At 32.9% G+C, this 17,385-nt stretch overlaps 1 long non-coding RNA gene across 1 annotated transcript; it reads right to left on the bottom strand.

Moving 5' to 3' along the window:
• Positions 1–12,862: 12,862 nt before the first annotated feature.
• LOC127704564 (uncharacterized) lies at positions 12,863–16,023 on the bottom strand. The gene is made up of 3 exons (XR_007983366.1): positions 15,960–16,023; positions 14,073–14,163; positions 12,863–13,444 (listed from the first exon to the last, which is right to left on the bottom strand). It is a non-coding gene; the product is annotated as an uncharacterized LOC127704564 (long non-coding RNA).
• Positions 16,024–17,385: the final 1,362 nt, after the last annotated feature.

Below are 17,385 nucleotides of genomic sequence, written 5' to 3'. Positions count from 1 at the left end.
ATGTTTTGTTAACAGTTTAACGTTTACTTTATAGATATATGATATTATCTGTAATGAGTGATAACAAATCTCAGTGAATAATCAAACACGCATATTCTATGAAAAATATTATTTATAGAAAAATATATAGTAGTTTCTACAATTTTAAAATTTTGCTTGGTTTAATTGTATACGTTCTTTTTATAAGTAGAAAATAATCTAACCAATTTATTCATGTTTGCAACGTAGAAATTGTATGCTCCATTTGCCAAAATACGTCTGTATTTATTGTGAATTGCAGCAGCTTGATATGGCTCTGTTTTCCAAGTTATTCTGTATCCACTAATAGAATAACTACCGGATACTACAAAAAAAGAAAATGAAATATAAATATATAAACGTTCCGGCGTGATCATCTGGTCACGAACATATTTCATATTTAGATCTTTAGGTGGTATTTCAATCTTTAATTATATCTATGGTAATGTCTTAATTTAACATTTAAAGTACACGTAACATATTCAATAAATAAAACTGACATTCTTTCGTCTGCCGTTAATATACGAAAAGGAAACAATAATGTACGATACAATATCTGATTCAAAAAGAATAGGTCACTTGTCCTTTTACTTTTAAATCAACTTATTTTGTATCTCTTGAAAGATATGTTCGTAAAATTTGGCCAAATTTTATAACATTCTCTGGTTATATCCTTATCTCATGGATATTCCTGTGCTGTGTGCACACACAATTGCACACACATGTGAGTTATAACGATTTTATACAAATGAAACTAGAGGCTCACATGAGCCTGTGCCGCTCACCTGACAAAAATGTGCAATATTAAAATCATTAGCAAAAAGGGCAGCCATCTTTCACGCTTAGTAAGATTATTGTGATCAGGTTTGATCCAGATTTAATCAATTGAATCTATAAAATCTTTAAGTTATATAAGGAATAGAACCGAAAAAAAACCAACTAAACTTGGACATGGTGAAAATTTTCATTTAAAGACACTTACTCCATTTATTATACCCCTATCCCACTAGGACCACGATCCCACTACGACCTCAGAAATTATGCAAAAGTCGTTGTAAGATCGTGGTGGTCGTAGTAAGGGCGTGACAAGGTCTTCATGATCGTGGAGGTCCACGACCAACCTTGAACATGCTCAAAACATTCGTAATGCAGTCGTGGCCAAAACTGGTCGTAGTAGAAGCGTAGTAATGTCGTAGTAAGGACGTAGTAAGATCGGGTTGAGCGTATTGGAAACGTGGTGCAATCGGGAAGCCAATAGAAAAGATTTAGCTGCCACCTTACTACGATTCCACTGCGACTATCCCGATTTCACTATGTCTTTATTACGCTTCTACAATGATATTGATACGATTTTGATACGAATATACTACGATGAGGAAGACAATAGTACTCTGCTACTACGAACTTGCCGTCCTTAGTTACTTACGACCTTACTACGATACTACTACGTCCTAGCCACGAAAATTGCACGACCTCATTTAGTTGATACCTATACTTTTAGCACCACGACCTCTCAGTGTTTTTTGATATTTTTGGTGGCATGTTTTCTCAAGGAAACTGGTGTGTACAATTGGAAAGTCAAGATATTTATAGGGACGAAGAGCGCAGTGACAGCGTAGTGGAAACATAGTGGAGTCGTGGTTCGATCGTAGTACTCGTTTTGAGATCGTAATGCGATCGGGAAGGTCTTGGTAGAAGCGGTACAGAGATAGTGTAAGTCGTGGTTATTTCTTATTAGACGTAGCAAGATAGACAATATCGTAACTAGAACGTGTTACTATCGTAGCGGAATCGTAGCAGGATCATAGCAAGGTCGTGGTATGAACGTGAAAACTATGAAATATTAAATATTCAAGCCGAATATACCACGATCTCACCGCGATCTTATTTTTTGTATAGATCGTAGTGGGATCTTCATGGTCTTGGTCAAGTGTGAGGGGGCTTATATTAGTTGAATGACAATTTCGGCCATTGACATAAATGGAAATTTTGTTTTTCTTATTATTTTTGCTGTTTACAATTTCTTTCTTTCTTTGATAGTGTTCAAGATTATTGACAAAAAACGTCAAAATGGATAAATACCGTCATTGAATGGCAATAACTCATATAAGAAGTCAACTGATGCTGTCAGTCACTAAATATATTTGTAGATATGGTCTTATTGGTTATTTTAGTTGTTTCTCTCTTTAGACTGTAGTTTTCTTAAAAAAAAGAAAAACTGAGCGAATATCTTTATTGTAGGGCAATAACGCCTATATCTATAAGGGGTCAATCCTAATTTTTATCGATTTTTGTCAGATTTTAAAACATTCTGAATAAGTTGGAGTTTGAGCCTTTTATCTTCTCCGTTTAACGGTTATTCGAAATATTATTTTTGACGATTTTAGATATATCAGATACATATGAATGAATTAAACACCGAATTTGGTGACCCGCTTTACATTTCATATCAATAACACATTTGAAATTTTAGTAGCATTTATTAAGCAAATTCGTACTTCATTTTCTTTCGACTGCTCTTCGGATTACACCATTACATGTATCACAGACTACTAGTACTTGGTAATTTAAATGAAAAATAAACAAAACAAAAAAATTAAATAAACATTTTGTTTTTAGACCATCCTTGCTTGTATTTCTTATCTTAATGAGCCGTCTGTGCATAGGTTTAAATTCAATAAATGCAATTAAATTTAATTTATTCAATAAATTCATTAAGAAAGATGAAATTTTTAGGTGATAATATTCATAATAAGATTTTCACACCGCAAAGACTAAAATTTATTCAACCCACTTTACTAACAGTATTTTCATACATAATAGAGATTCAATTGGTACAAAGTAAAAGACTTTATTGAAATCAAAAAGGTGCTTGAGGACAGAACCCCGTGTTGATCCTCCCATATACTCCCCTTTTATTATCAAAATTTCCCGATTTTCCAACATGTATCAGTTATCTGTACCATTAGCAGAGGATCCTGTCTTCACGCACCTATGGAAAATTTCAGCATGTTAGATATTCAGTTTTACCGTAGATCATGCGTTTTGTCTTTTTTATGAATATCTTACGAGCTCAAATATTTTAAAACTGTGTCCCCGCATTTGTATGATATAAAGAAATATGGTGCTTGACGAGCCGTGTTGTAAGCATTCCTATTGGCACCAATTGCGCCCTTTTAATAGCTTACTTGTTCCTGTATCTTTACGAACCACAGTTTATGGCCAAATTCAGTAATAATACGTCAAAATTTTATTTGATTGATAACTTAAAAAGAAAAAAACACTTACTATTACCTTGAGGATATGTTTGCTTAAAATATTAAATAATCTTCTAATTCTACTGCGGAAATTTCCCCACAGGAACTTACTTTAAATAAATCTAATACATACAGCTATAATTGTCCTTTTTCTAGATTTGAATAACACTGGAAACTCTATACAAAAGTTTACGACAAAAGAGACGATTTTTCGTTCCCGATTGTTAATTTTCCCTTTTTGAACGTTGACGTTCCTTTGTCCCCTTCTTACGGTATGAAAATTTCACAAATAATTCGCTTAGCCTGTATCTGTAGTCGCGTTTTAGATTTCAATAAATGTAATTTATGTATAAAGGTAAATTATTAAGTCAGGGATTCCGTTACCACATATTAATTAAAACCTTTACCAAATCATTACATACTAGATACATAGATTTGTTTAGAAAGTTTGGCTGTACCTGTAGAATCCTATTAAAAATGGGATAGCGCACACTAATTTTTACAGTGATATGGTATACAAATCCCGTAAATGTTGATACGATCCATGTAAATCCTTTGAATAAACTTATTCTTAACGATGATCAATCTAATACAGTAGTAAAATCTTTAAATATTTTTTTTTATCGATACTAACACTGATTTTGTTTATTGAAAAATTAAAACATAATTTAATATATATTGCTATATATTTACAATTATGAGAGCTCATGATCAGACACCCTGTCTATAATGTTACTTATATTTTGGCATAGCACAAGGTCATGCGTTTCTCAGACTGTTTATGATGTCTTTACATTAAATCCGTTGGATGTGTACTGATTGATACTTTTGTCTGGTTGGACATGATTTATTTATTAGTTGTAATTAGCTTTGAACTAACTTTCAGTATCTGCAAGTAGTCCTATATCGATATTTGTATCTAGACTTGTATTGTTAGTTGGTTTGTTCTTAATACCGATCTTTTGAGCTCAGGTAATTACAACTGGTTTTTACAGTTAAACTTTGTTCTTATAATGTGCTGTTACTCCACTGTCCCAGGTTAATTAGGGGGGAGTTTTGCGCAATTATATTCTTGATGTGTCTGTCCAAAGTCAGGACAATCTAATTAAAATATCAATCAATCGTAACTTTTTTCTAATGAGTATAACGAAAGCAGATGTCTATATTTCAATTAGATTGAAGTCAGGAGCATGGTGTTCAGTGGTGGTCTTTGGTTCATGTTCAAATTGTTATTTTTCTCGTTTGAATTGTTTAACATTTTCATGTCGGTGACCTACAGTAGCTTATATTTTACTTCATTTGAACTCTGGTAGATAGTTATCTCATTTGCAATCCTACCACATCTCCTTATTATTTTTATATCAATAAAATATTTTGTAGCTTATACCGAATTCTTTACAAATGCTTTTTAAAATGTTTAAAAATGAATTTATCGTTTTTATAAAAATGTATTTTTTTTTCATTGACTACACTCTTTGTTGATAATCATAACATAATGTCTATGCTTTTTATCATTTCACAACAACAACAAAAAACAAAATGGAAATGAAAATAACACTTTTGAATTTAGTGCGTCCCAAGAAACGATTTTCTGGATCTACCTTCATCAGGAACACTGAAACCCAAAAATATGGAAGCCAAGAATGTCTAGATATCATCATATTACAATAAGATCATGCATTTGTTTGTTTTTTTTTTAAGATAATAAGATTTCTATTATTAAACTATTATAATAGTTAACACCTTACCAATCAAAAATGAAAAAAGAACATTTCCTATCTGTCGTATCAATTCCATCCTTTCGTCCTATTGATCGTGAAAGAACTGATACTAATAAATGTGTTGTACTTTAAAGAAAACTTTCTGGGAGGGAAAAAATATCTTGGACATGAATATTTATGTCAATAACTGTAAAATCATGGAATAATCAATATCTTACCTCCTATACATTTCTAGGAATATGATTGGTTAAAAGCGTCCGCGTGGAGACCGTGTATATTCCATATTAGGTTAGTAGGGAGGCGGGGCTTATTTCAATACACGGTTAGTAGTGGTGTTACGTCCCTTTATTAAAACAAAACAGTACTGAGAAAAAATCTTAAAGGTTTCAACAGACAAAGAAATTGATGATGAAGATTGAAATAAATTCATAAAACACATTAAAAGCTATATATAACAAGTTGTTATTTTTGGTATCTGTTTTTGTATGATCAATGGAAGTAGTTTCTTAATGCTAACGGTTTTGAAGACTTGCTCATTTTGATAGGCCACTAGACTATGTCTAAATATCACACGTTAAGATAGTCGGTAAGATAAATTAGTTACATAGTGTGCTAGTGACGTAATACGGTATATATGGGGTCTCACCCCATATGGAATTTACTGACCCCATATATACCGTATTAGGTCACTGGCACACTATGTAACTAATATTGTATTTGACATTTCATCTATATATAAAGGAGATGTAGAGTAAATTTAAAAAAGAAAAACAAGCAACAGCATCAAAAAGACCAACAAGGACAATTAAATTAAAAAAAAAAAAAACAAATCAAGAGGTGACCGTAAGGTCGTCAACAATGGGTAAGCGACCCCAGTGTATGACAGGCATTTGATACCCGCAAGTCAAAGCAAATTGTCAATAAACTCAACAGATACCACCAAATTATCAATAGATGAATCGTCCTAAATATGCATTTAATTTGCCGCTGGACGTTAATCAGCCATTCATCATCATCATCAATAGATGACAGCATAACATGTCATCGACAGGCAATGGCGGGCTTTTAGACATGCACATAAACATGCATCCGGATTCAGCTAGCTTGTTTATTGAGCACTTGCTTTTCTCCTTTTAACTCAAGAAGGTCTGGACGGGTTTACAGAATAGAGAATAATAGGCAAACATTAGAGAATAAAGGGGTGCTAAAGTATAATGAATAGGGAATAATGGGCCCAGGGGCGGATCCAGCCATCTTAAAAAGGGGGGGGGGGGGTCCCAACACAGGATAAAGGGGGGGGGGTCCAACTATATGTCCCCATTCAAATGCATTGATCGTCCAAAAAAAAGGGGGGGTTCCAACCCCCAGAACCCCACTCTGGATCCGCCACTGGGGCCACATGAATAAAGAATAGTGAAAATTGTCTAAAATATAAAAGAAAAGAATAAAGCCTTTAAGGAACGAGGGACACCATCCAGACCCTCATTCAATGCATATGGTATCAGTGGAAGACAAATTATTCAGTTAATAAAGAAAAAAACCCGCATGGTGTAGTATTACCAAATGCTTACCATCACTAAAGACAAGCTTAACGGACCGAAATGATTTATTTTGAAAATGTGGCTTCTAACACTCATATATGTACCACTGCACTTCTTAAAAGCTTTTACATAGTAATGATACAAAATTTGCACGAAAAACAAAAAATGTTGTGCAATACTTATAATGAATAAGTGTAAAAATCCAGATAGAAAAAAGAGCGTCGATATAAACTAATGTATTTACTCTATTGGTTGATAATGAAAGAATAACAATAGAGGACAAAGCATATGTATAAATATCAAGATTAAAAAAACCTACCTTGTCCAAAGAAAACACTCTAGGAAAAATTGGTATTGGGTACTTTTATGTATAGAGTAGATAATATATATCTAATGGAGGACAGCATTAATAAATTGATTTTAAAGCTTCTAAAAAGATTGTTAACCCAGGAAAACAAATATACCGTTTATTGCCAAAAAAATTACAATCCGTTCCGTAAAAAAATGTTTCCATAATAAAATATATAACATCACTAATGAATCATTATAGTAAGTCAATATGCTCTTTGCATGGTCATAGCAAATATTTTGACTTCAGTACTTATCAGGAAGGTTGTTCTTAATCAATTTTTACAAGAATTTACATCAATATTTCATAGACAATTAAACGGAAATCGTATGTTTTACTACAACTGGGACGATGCTGCTGATAGTGGGTGGTATCCGCGAGGGAACCATCCACCCACTAGTATGTGATCAATTATTCGTATGATTCAATTAGTTTGTCTAACCCAGTTCATAAAATTATATATTGACCTAAAAATAAGGCTACAACCCGCAGGAAAATTAACATTAGAAGATAATGGCTGTTCTGTTTAGACACTTTTTAGTTGTTATGCCTTCAAACATTTTATATTTTTGGTTTCCCAAACTATTGGTCACGAGCATACCTGGTCAATGTTAATTCAGAAACGGGAACGGAAAACATATATGACATGTGTTTTAGTTATTAACTAACTGAAGTAAAATGGTTGCAGCTGCAACGAGACAGTATGTTCTCGTTCAATTGTGTTACCATCTAATGATACATGTAATATCCATGTAACAGAAATACAGCAAAAGTCATTGACTACAGTTTATTTTACATTAATTTTTTTTAAAACACGCGATTTTGTGTATGCACATGTATGAAATATAAAATAAAAATGAAAATGAAAATGGGGAATGTGTCAAAGAAACAACAACCCGACCAAAGAGCAGAAAACAGCACAAGGCCACCTTGTCTGTAAGCGCGGTGCTCTCCTAAATTCGGAACAAATGTGTAACAGCAATGCGATATAAAAAAGAAATCGAAATCAGAAAAAGACATGTCATATAAAGAATAAGGAATCCGAACACAATCAGTAGATATTGAGAGCTAATTTCCTAATGCTTGTCGATGAAGACTTTGGTTGGCTTGCTTGCTTTGTTTGTATAAACGTTTGCTCAAGCATTGTAATTGAGATTGACATCTGCTAACAATATAAATAGGCGGAGTCAAACCTGTATACATTATATTTAGATTTGATCGGACACTATCAAAAAATCAACTTTTACTACAATTCAAAAGAGGACACTGAAGGCCAGATTTAAGTACAAAACAATAAACGAAATACAAATATGATATACAGCAACAATAGACAACAACTGAACTACAGCCTCCTAACTTGGGACAGGTAGATACAGAATGTGGCGGGGATAAGCCTTGTATTATCTTTGATGAGCATTTTAAACTATTTCTATTCACACAACCGAATTTGAAGGTAAATCTATTTGTGACAGTTATTTTATGTTAGGAATACGAATTTCGTATATTCGCATAATTTTCAGAATATCATGATTTTTTATTTTTAAAAATATATAGAGTAAAAGAGGCGGATGTTCATAGTATTGAATTTAGAACACAATTACGGGCTACTAGTATGCAGACAATAGGTACGTAGGCTGTCGAACAACACTAATGAAGATCGCAATAAACTGCAGTCTTATCTATGTTGGTGCAATATTGAGAATGTACACAGACTATGTACTTTCTCTTTGGTTGCCATTTATATACAAAGAAGACACGATATTTAAACTTGTTTTCGTATTTTTAACTGTAGGTTCTTGTTATATATGATACTGAATAGTGTATTTCCACTACATTAACGTCATCAACATTAATAATTTTACAGCAACAATTTTTGCAATCGTTTTTCACTAGCTCGAAATCGACTCGTAAACCATTATCTTTTTTAAAATGTCATGCTCATATCAATGTAAAAATTAGATGTGGTATGATTGCCAATGAGACAACTATCCACCAAAGTTCAAATGAAGTGGGTGTAAGCAATTATAGGCAACCGTACGGCTTTCAACAATGAGAAAAACCCAAACCGTATATTTTGTATTGTAGCGGCTTCACATACAGTATGAATTTACTTGTGTCCAATACATTTTATTTCGAGTAAATAAAATATATTGTAACTTAGTCAAACAGAATGTAAGACCATAAGTTTTCATAACTGTATACCAAAACATATTTAGTCATGTTTTGATTTATGTTATGTGCAGCAGAGTACATGAAAAGCGTTGGAGCATCAATAACATTATCCATAAGAACCACACATACGTCTAAGGTAAATCTTTATCAAATATGGAGTTTTAACGTCTGTTACCGCAAAATTTAAAATAAGTATATTTATTAATCATGATTTAGCAGGTACGAAACCACTGGCTTATGGCACTAGACTTTGTCTTGGTTCCTTGTTACTGTTTTAAAAAGTTTATATATATAGCCATAGGAAAAACAAAGTGTTGATGCGTTATTAGTAAAATTTGGTGCATTCTAGAACTGTGATAAGCTTTACATGTGTTAATAAATGTGTGTCCATTGTTTATACTGTACTTTTTCTTATTGTTGACATGGTAACTGAGATAGGTGTGTTTAAATTTTTTTTTATCTGCTTGAAAATTCCAACATTTAATTGATAAAAAAAAATCGCATAACAACTTTTGTCACGGTTGCAATAGCAACGGATATGTAACTTATTACAATTTTGTAAATATACTGATTTGTAGAAGTCGCAATAAACACAATGTATATTCTGCTATGTTTTTTGTAAATATTTTTGTAATCAAATTATATAAGAATAGAGCATTTTTAAATGAATGTTGCTGTTACCTTCAATTTTTCTAACGGCTGTTGAAAAGATGAACTTTTACACCGAATAACTGTAACAGTTGTTTTCGCAAAATTAACCATGGCATACATACAGGCTTCGTTTTAGTAATACTACAAATGTATATTTAAAGGGGAAAAGGAACAAAATGCCAAGGTAGCAATTATACAATATAAATCAAAAAGGGACAAGCAACATAAGGGAGCTACCACTTGATTTTTAGGGGGGGGGGGGGTTTACTCAAAACTCCTGTCCTGCCTTTTTTCAAATTTCATCCTAGCCCCCCTCCCCCCATAAAAATCAAATGGTAGTTCCCTAATAGCCAAAAGAAAATGAAGAAACAACAAACAGTCCACACCAAACAAAACAAATAATTTACACAAGCCCCAGTAAAAACCGGGGTGATTCAGGTGCTCTGTAATCTGTTCCTGTTCCAACAATTACAGCGATTGGCATCCGTCTTATTTATTTCAGACTTGAAAGCATTATCCGCAGCAATAATATAACGCACGGCGAGCCTGGCAGACATCAAACTTATATCTCAAATTACACATAACTTGACCAAAAAGATCAGACATGACTGAGCATAACAACATCATGTCAGCAAAACCGCCATTTTTTAATGTCTTTTACGCCCCCCTCCCTCCAAAAAAAAAAAAGCATATTCAAACACATATTATATTTTATGATTTCCTCCTACAACACAAACAAACCACTAGATGTTTAACATTCACTTCAATGAATCAACGAGTAGCTCGTATTTTACATTCTATTGGGTAATGCATAAATGAAAAGAGAATAAAAAAAGTGAATTTGGGAAATACTACTTAATCAGAGTAAAAATGTTAATTATACAAAAATAAACAATATATATATACATTTGTCCAACAAGATAATAATGAATGAAAAACATAAAACGAATCGGATAATAAAAAAATGTAGAATACAATAGTTTGGCCTAGGAAGGGGTCAACTAAACTACCAGGAAAGATGTAATAAAAATAAATCTTTCCTACCCCACAAAGGCCAAGCACTTGGCAAAAAATGTTAAATCGTTCTTCGTTAATGATGTTTAATAAATGTACAATTTGTCTTATTAGCTATATTAGTTCAAGCTCAATCTATGTCTATAACTAACAGTAAAAATACTGAAATGTAATTGATAATAATTGAACAGTTCTAAGAAGCGATGTATAATACCAGTCCACAGCTAATGCTACGTATCTGAGCATCCCCGAATAGCCAAGCCAGACCGCTTGTACAAATATTTGGGTGAGGATATACTACATCATACAGGATGTAAACCCTGTAACTTACCACTACTTACAAAACACTATGATAACTGAGCCAATTTGCAACTCAATGGTATAGTAAGAACAACTTTTCAATGTATTTTCATTTTGGAAACTATTATTATAGAAGACAGGAGGCATTTATATTTCTAAGAATATGATTGGTTAAAAGCGTCCGCGTGGAGACCGTGTATATTCCATATTAGGTTAGTAGGGAGGCGGGGCTTATTTCAATACACGGTTAGTAATGGAGTTACGATTTTCGGACTATTTGATTATCTAAATGTATTAAAAGTTCTGTTTAATATTGTTATATCAAGGTTGTTGATATTAAATTGTTATTGTTGACATTAGTTTTTTTGTGCAGACCAATGGAAGTAGGTTCTTAAAATTGAACACTTGAACACTTTTATATAAAAATAAGAAGATGTGGTATGATTGCAAATGAGACAACTCTAGTCTAAATTCAACAAAAAAAGATAGTCGGTAAGATAAATTCGTTACATAGTGTGCTAGTGACCTAATATGATATATACGGGGTCATTAAATTCCATATGTAACTAATAATATCTAAAACTATTAGAGTTTTATTGAAAACCATTCGCGTTTTCGCCCTTCATATTCTATAAGGCGAAAACGCGAAAACGCAAAATCGAAAACGCGAAAACGCGAAGTCGAAAAAACGAAATATTTTTTCTTTCCGATTTTGCATTTTCGACTTTTCGACTTCGTGATTTCGCGTTTTTGCGTTTTCGCCCTATAGAATATGAAGGGCGAAAACGCGAAATGGCTTTAACCGGCCACCATATTTTACCAGGATATCTTATGATTTTTCCTTATAGCTTTAAAATATAAATATAAAAGGATTTTTTTATATAACCTGAATCTGGTGGGACGGCACAGTCTGTTGTTTTTAGAAACGCACTGATTGTTTCAGAGAGACCACGTATTTCAAAATACTTATCATTAAAAAAAAAAACTCCGAATATCGATCCTTTCTTATCAACAAAAGGCATAATGTCTAATATAAGTTGTTTAAAGCTCTCCAAAATACAGCATCTGTGCATCTGTGCATCTTGCAATCATATACTGCTCGAATTATTTGTGTTAATATACATGTAACTTTTGTATTTCTTTTGCCTATGTATTATATTTCTCTTAATAGGTATTAAAAAATAAGAACCATAATGATTTAAATGTATAAATGAAATGTTTCTGTGCAAATAAAAGAAAATCAATATAAAAAATAAGAACCATAATTATTTAAATGTATAAATGAAATGTTTCTGTGCAAATAAAAGAAACTCAATATAAAGACTTAGTCTAGACAAAGTGATGCCCCCGCACTCCACTCTGAAGTAACTGTATTATAACACAGTCAATGTAGGACTTTCTTTGAGATATTATTGTGTCTGGGAGACACAAATGATGCCCCCGCAGATGCAAAGTGTTATCTTAAAATACACAAAGTTGAGCATGGGAGCACATAGGTCTATGGTTCACTGTAGGAGGAGTTATCCGGAAACGCTATGCACCTCTTATACAAGTATATACTCCAAAAATGACAAAGTTCAACTATCTCCCAAAAGAGCAAATATTAATAAAAATCAAAACTCTGACCACATGCACAACTTCAATATATGTACAAACAGCCAGCAAAGTGAAAACTTCCTAGCATTCAAATTGTAGGACGAATTATCTGGAATAACTATATACCCATAATTGGACGGACGGACGGAAGGACAGACGGAAGGACGGACGGACAGGGGTAAAACAATATACCTTCAACTTTCAGTTGCGGGGGCATTAAACATGTAAAAAGGAAAACAAAAATCTTATTTCTGGTATTTTACTTTTCCCAATGTGTTCAATAACTGAGAACTGCATCTATTTACGTGAACATAGTTTTGTTTTTCATTTAACAAACACGACCGTTACAACACATGTGAAAGCGCGGGTTGTACGATCGTTTTCCACAACATGAACCTTTTGAAGTTACCACGCCTCCACAGCAACTGTTCAAACGATAATTGTATGATCGGGTACCACAACATGAACCTTTTGAAGTTACCACGCCTCCACAACAACTGTTCAAACGATAATTGTATGATCGGGTACCACAACATGAACCTTTTGAAGTTACCACGCCTCCACAGCAACTGTTCAAACGATAATTGTATGATCGGGTACCACAACATGAACCTTTTGAAGTTACCATGCCTCCGCAACAACTGTTCAAACGATAATTGTATGATCGGGTTCCACAACATGAACCTTTTGAAGTTACCACGCCTCCGCAACAACTGTTCAAACGATAATTGTATGATCGGGTACCACAACATGAACCTTTTGAAGTCACCATTCCTCCGCAACAGCTTTGCAATCTTGGGTTATATCGTCGGTAACCGCATACACCTGGATACAAAAGCTTAATTAGCTAGTTTTTGATAGGGCAAACATTAATCATGTATATTATTCAAAAGATGGCAGCAAAAAATATAAAGAAAAAAATTATAATTATTATTAAAAAAAAACGACTATAACCAGGCATCCAATAGACCAACCGGAATATAGAAAGTTATGCACGTTTAAGGGTCAATCACGGATATGTCAAACTGGGATCGTCTCTTGCATAAATACATTAAAAAAATCGCGAGAAAAAAATGGCTGCAAAGAATGTTAGACAGGATTAACATGAAAAAGTATCTGCGAAAATAAGTTGGTTTACTGCAGTAAAGAAGTACTTGTACCACAAAAACAGATCAGATAGATTTTTGTTGAAGTGTGATTCTATCTGCAGGTATATAATCACCTACACTGATGGAAATTACATAGGACGAGGATTGGGATTTAAAAGAAAATGATAGATTTAATATATATCATTAAGAAAATAAGGTCTAACTCCCTCAGAAAAGTTAAAATTACAAGTAAACAATTCATTTGTCTTACAACAACTGTATTAGAAACCGGAAAAAGGCGATATAACACTTTTAGTAAAAGTAAAGATTTCTGTCGCCAATCTATTTTTTGTTAATATATTTACCACCCAAACTGCTATACCAGCCATTAATAACCTTCACATTGAAATTGAAAGCAAACAGGATAACGAAAAGTCCAAGTTTCATGTTGATACCCTGTGAATTGAAAAAAAGTACGTAAAGTTCATTTTGCATTTGCAAGTTAAAACTAATTTTCAAAACAGTTTTAATATGGGTTCGGTAGAAAAAATCATTGATGCAGGCTTTACACTGTCCCGAAATTGACAGCAGATGGTCATACAAATATGGAATTTTGAATTTCGCGCGGACCCATGCTCCGAACTTGGTCAACAGCCAATCAACATCGGAAGCCAGTACGATGCGTGTAGAAAGGCACACGATAGCACCCGAACCACACACGCATGCAACGCAAAGATATTTTTTAAGATATTAGATATTTTATTAAGTAGTTTACTCACAGTACGCACGACTGTTACAGTATACCTCTCTGGAACATGCAAAGTATCAGTATATGTATGAAGCTAGGTCAGAGAAATTCAGGGGAAAAAATACCAAAATAACCGATTGAAAAGCAGCAAACTTTTTTTAAGATTATCACTTTTGAAATTAAGCTACTCGAATTTGACTGTTTTCGCCGACTTCGTGGTCCCATCTCTATGTCATCGTACTATAATACGATGGCTACACGACGGCATTGCGAGAGCTTCACGTAGTCGTGATGCCTACCTAAGACAATTGGGCAGCTTCTTGTTTCCTTTGTAATGTCTTCGTGAGGCTAAAAATGCCCGACGGCACTGATGATCACTGAAGATAAGAAGAAGATGACACAATTTGACAAGATGCCCTCACGATGGCCTTACGAAGGGCAAAATGGACACTCGAATTCAACACGAAAATGAACCTTCGAAATGTCTTTCTGTAATTTTTTGTCATGCCATACAAAGAATTTCCACCGCTCACGACGTTGCTGCCGGCGGTCATACGATGGCTTAAGGTGCCCTCACGAATGGCCCGATGTGCTTTCGATCAGATCCGAATTTGAACATTTGTTTATCGTGTGCCCACCTGGTGTCAATTTCGGGACAGTGTGACGCAGGCATTACTAGCAAATACAAATATAATATATCGACACGAATCTGAACACTTCCTTATTTTGCTCTAGCTGTTTTGTTCAGATTTTGTGGTCTGATGCTCCAAAATATATTGTGTTTTTTCTTTCTTTTCAAACTTTATTAAAAAATAAACACGCGTCGGCTTAATGAAATCGATATCATACGCTTTTTACTGAAGCATCTGCTATTGATCAAAATATAACAAAAGTAATTATTCATTTCCCGCGTTTGTAGATTTTCCATTTTTTTTTTCTTTGAGACTTCTTAATAAAGTTCCATGTAGAAATTAAAAGTTTTTCGACTGCAGGATTTTTTTAAATTTTGAATGAGAATTTTGGGAATTGTTTCTTAATTCCCGCTTGATTTATACAGGTAGCTTCTTGCTTAGCAATATTGGTCCTCGACTGACAGAGCTAGCACAGTCTTATGACTGTTATTCATTGCTATTGAATCAAAAATTAAAAAAAAAAAAAAAAACAATTGATACAATCGATACAAACGTAGTTTAACATTATCCAAAGGTTGCAAGTAGAATGCTGCATTGTTTAATGTACATGTGTCAATAAACTTCCATTTGCCATATTTTATGTGTTTTGTTCATTTTGTTTCATTTTCCGCTTAAATTTAGAACCATGTCAACCATTTTGGAAATTCATTGGTATCTAACATGTATAAGATTTTTTATTACCATATTATTATTATTATTATTATTATTATTATTATTATTATTATTATTATTATTGAAACAATTAAATTTAATTTTGGAAGAAAACAAAATAACAATACATTTTGTATATAACCAGTGTAAATCAAACTCACCTCGATCTCTTGTACCTTTTAGTTCACTTTCATAGGAAAAATGTCAACAGCTTGATAACCAAACATATCAGTTACATGTAACATATTTATAGGATATTGTTTCCACATATTCCATTTTATAGCAATACTTTAAAAATTACTCTCGAAAAGAAATGTATATCTGTGCCATGAACACATGACATGGCTATATATAAAAAATTACAGAGAACTTGTCCGTTTTCTTTAATCCTTAGCGAATTGTGTAAAAGGACGAAAGCGAACAAGTCAACGAAGAAATTGTAATTGAACATATGCTTACTATCTTTAATCCTAACATTCGGACAATAAAAACAGTTTCTGTCTCATTTTCATGGTTTTAGAATGATACATTTAAAAAGAAATAATTAAAATACATATGGAGTTACCTCTTCTAATCTTTACATTGAATAATATTATTTTTGATCATTGACTTGTGGTGAATGTGCATGAAATTCTTACTGTAAATAAAACTCTATCTTTTGTATGATATATGGAACAATAGATACCATTTTATTATAAATAAGATCAAGAAGCTAGGTAAAGCATGTAAGATATTCGATCAAAATTACTCTAGAGTATCTAAATATATGCAAAAATGTGCACGGATGTATTTTTCAGGTGTTAAAATCGTGTAGTAATAGAATTGATTGTCGTTTGTTTAATGTCCAGCGACAAATATTTAATGTTTAATAAATATTTGGGACAATGCATTTTTTTATATGTATACGTCGATATGCAGTTGATAATGTGATAGCAAAAGTACATACACTGAATTAAAATATACCAATTGTGAATCTCTTGAGATGTTATACATGTTCATATAACAAGCATATAACATATAACATTTTAAATGAAAGTTTAAATAGTTTGAGAAATAAAACATCTATTTATTTTTCTAGGAAAAGAAATGCATGTCAATTTTAGAACAAACAATGCACAAATCATACATTCAGCACCAAGAAATCCTCTTTTCTCAACAATAAAATTATTCTTATTTGTATTACATACCCACATTTGATTCAAGAAAATCTCTTTTTTTTCACCCAGAAGATTTGTATTAATAGAAGGAGATGTGAGGCATAAGTCAACGAGACAGTAACCCACCGACACAAATAACCAAATGACATCTATATATATGTACATGTACTAGCATGTCATGTTTTAATTGCGTTTATGTTGTGTCTAGCTTTGCATTTTGATTTGATTATTTGTAAACTGAATTTTTTACATTTCCGTAATTTCCGTATTATTATTCGGTGGACAGATGATGATGATTCAGATCTCGAAAAGATAAAATAAGAAAAAAAGATCTATCGAACTTGAGGTGCTATAAATGCGATCATGAAGTATTACTTATCCGTGCAGAATGCATATGTAATGGATGATTTAACACGTTTACATTCGACTT

This window comes from Mytilus californianus, unplaced genomic scaffold (assembly GCF_021869535.1).
Source record: "Mytilus californianus isolate M0D057914Y unplaced genomic scaffold, xbMytCali1.0.p SCAF_1, whole genome shotgun sequence".
In the NCBI taxonomy this organism is placed as follows: Eukaryota; Metazoa; Mollusca; class Bivalvia; order Mytilida; family Mytilidae; genus Mytilus; species Mytilus californianus.
This window is presented reverse-complemented; position numbering and strand designations above follow the sequence as displayed.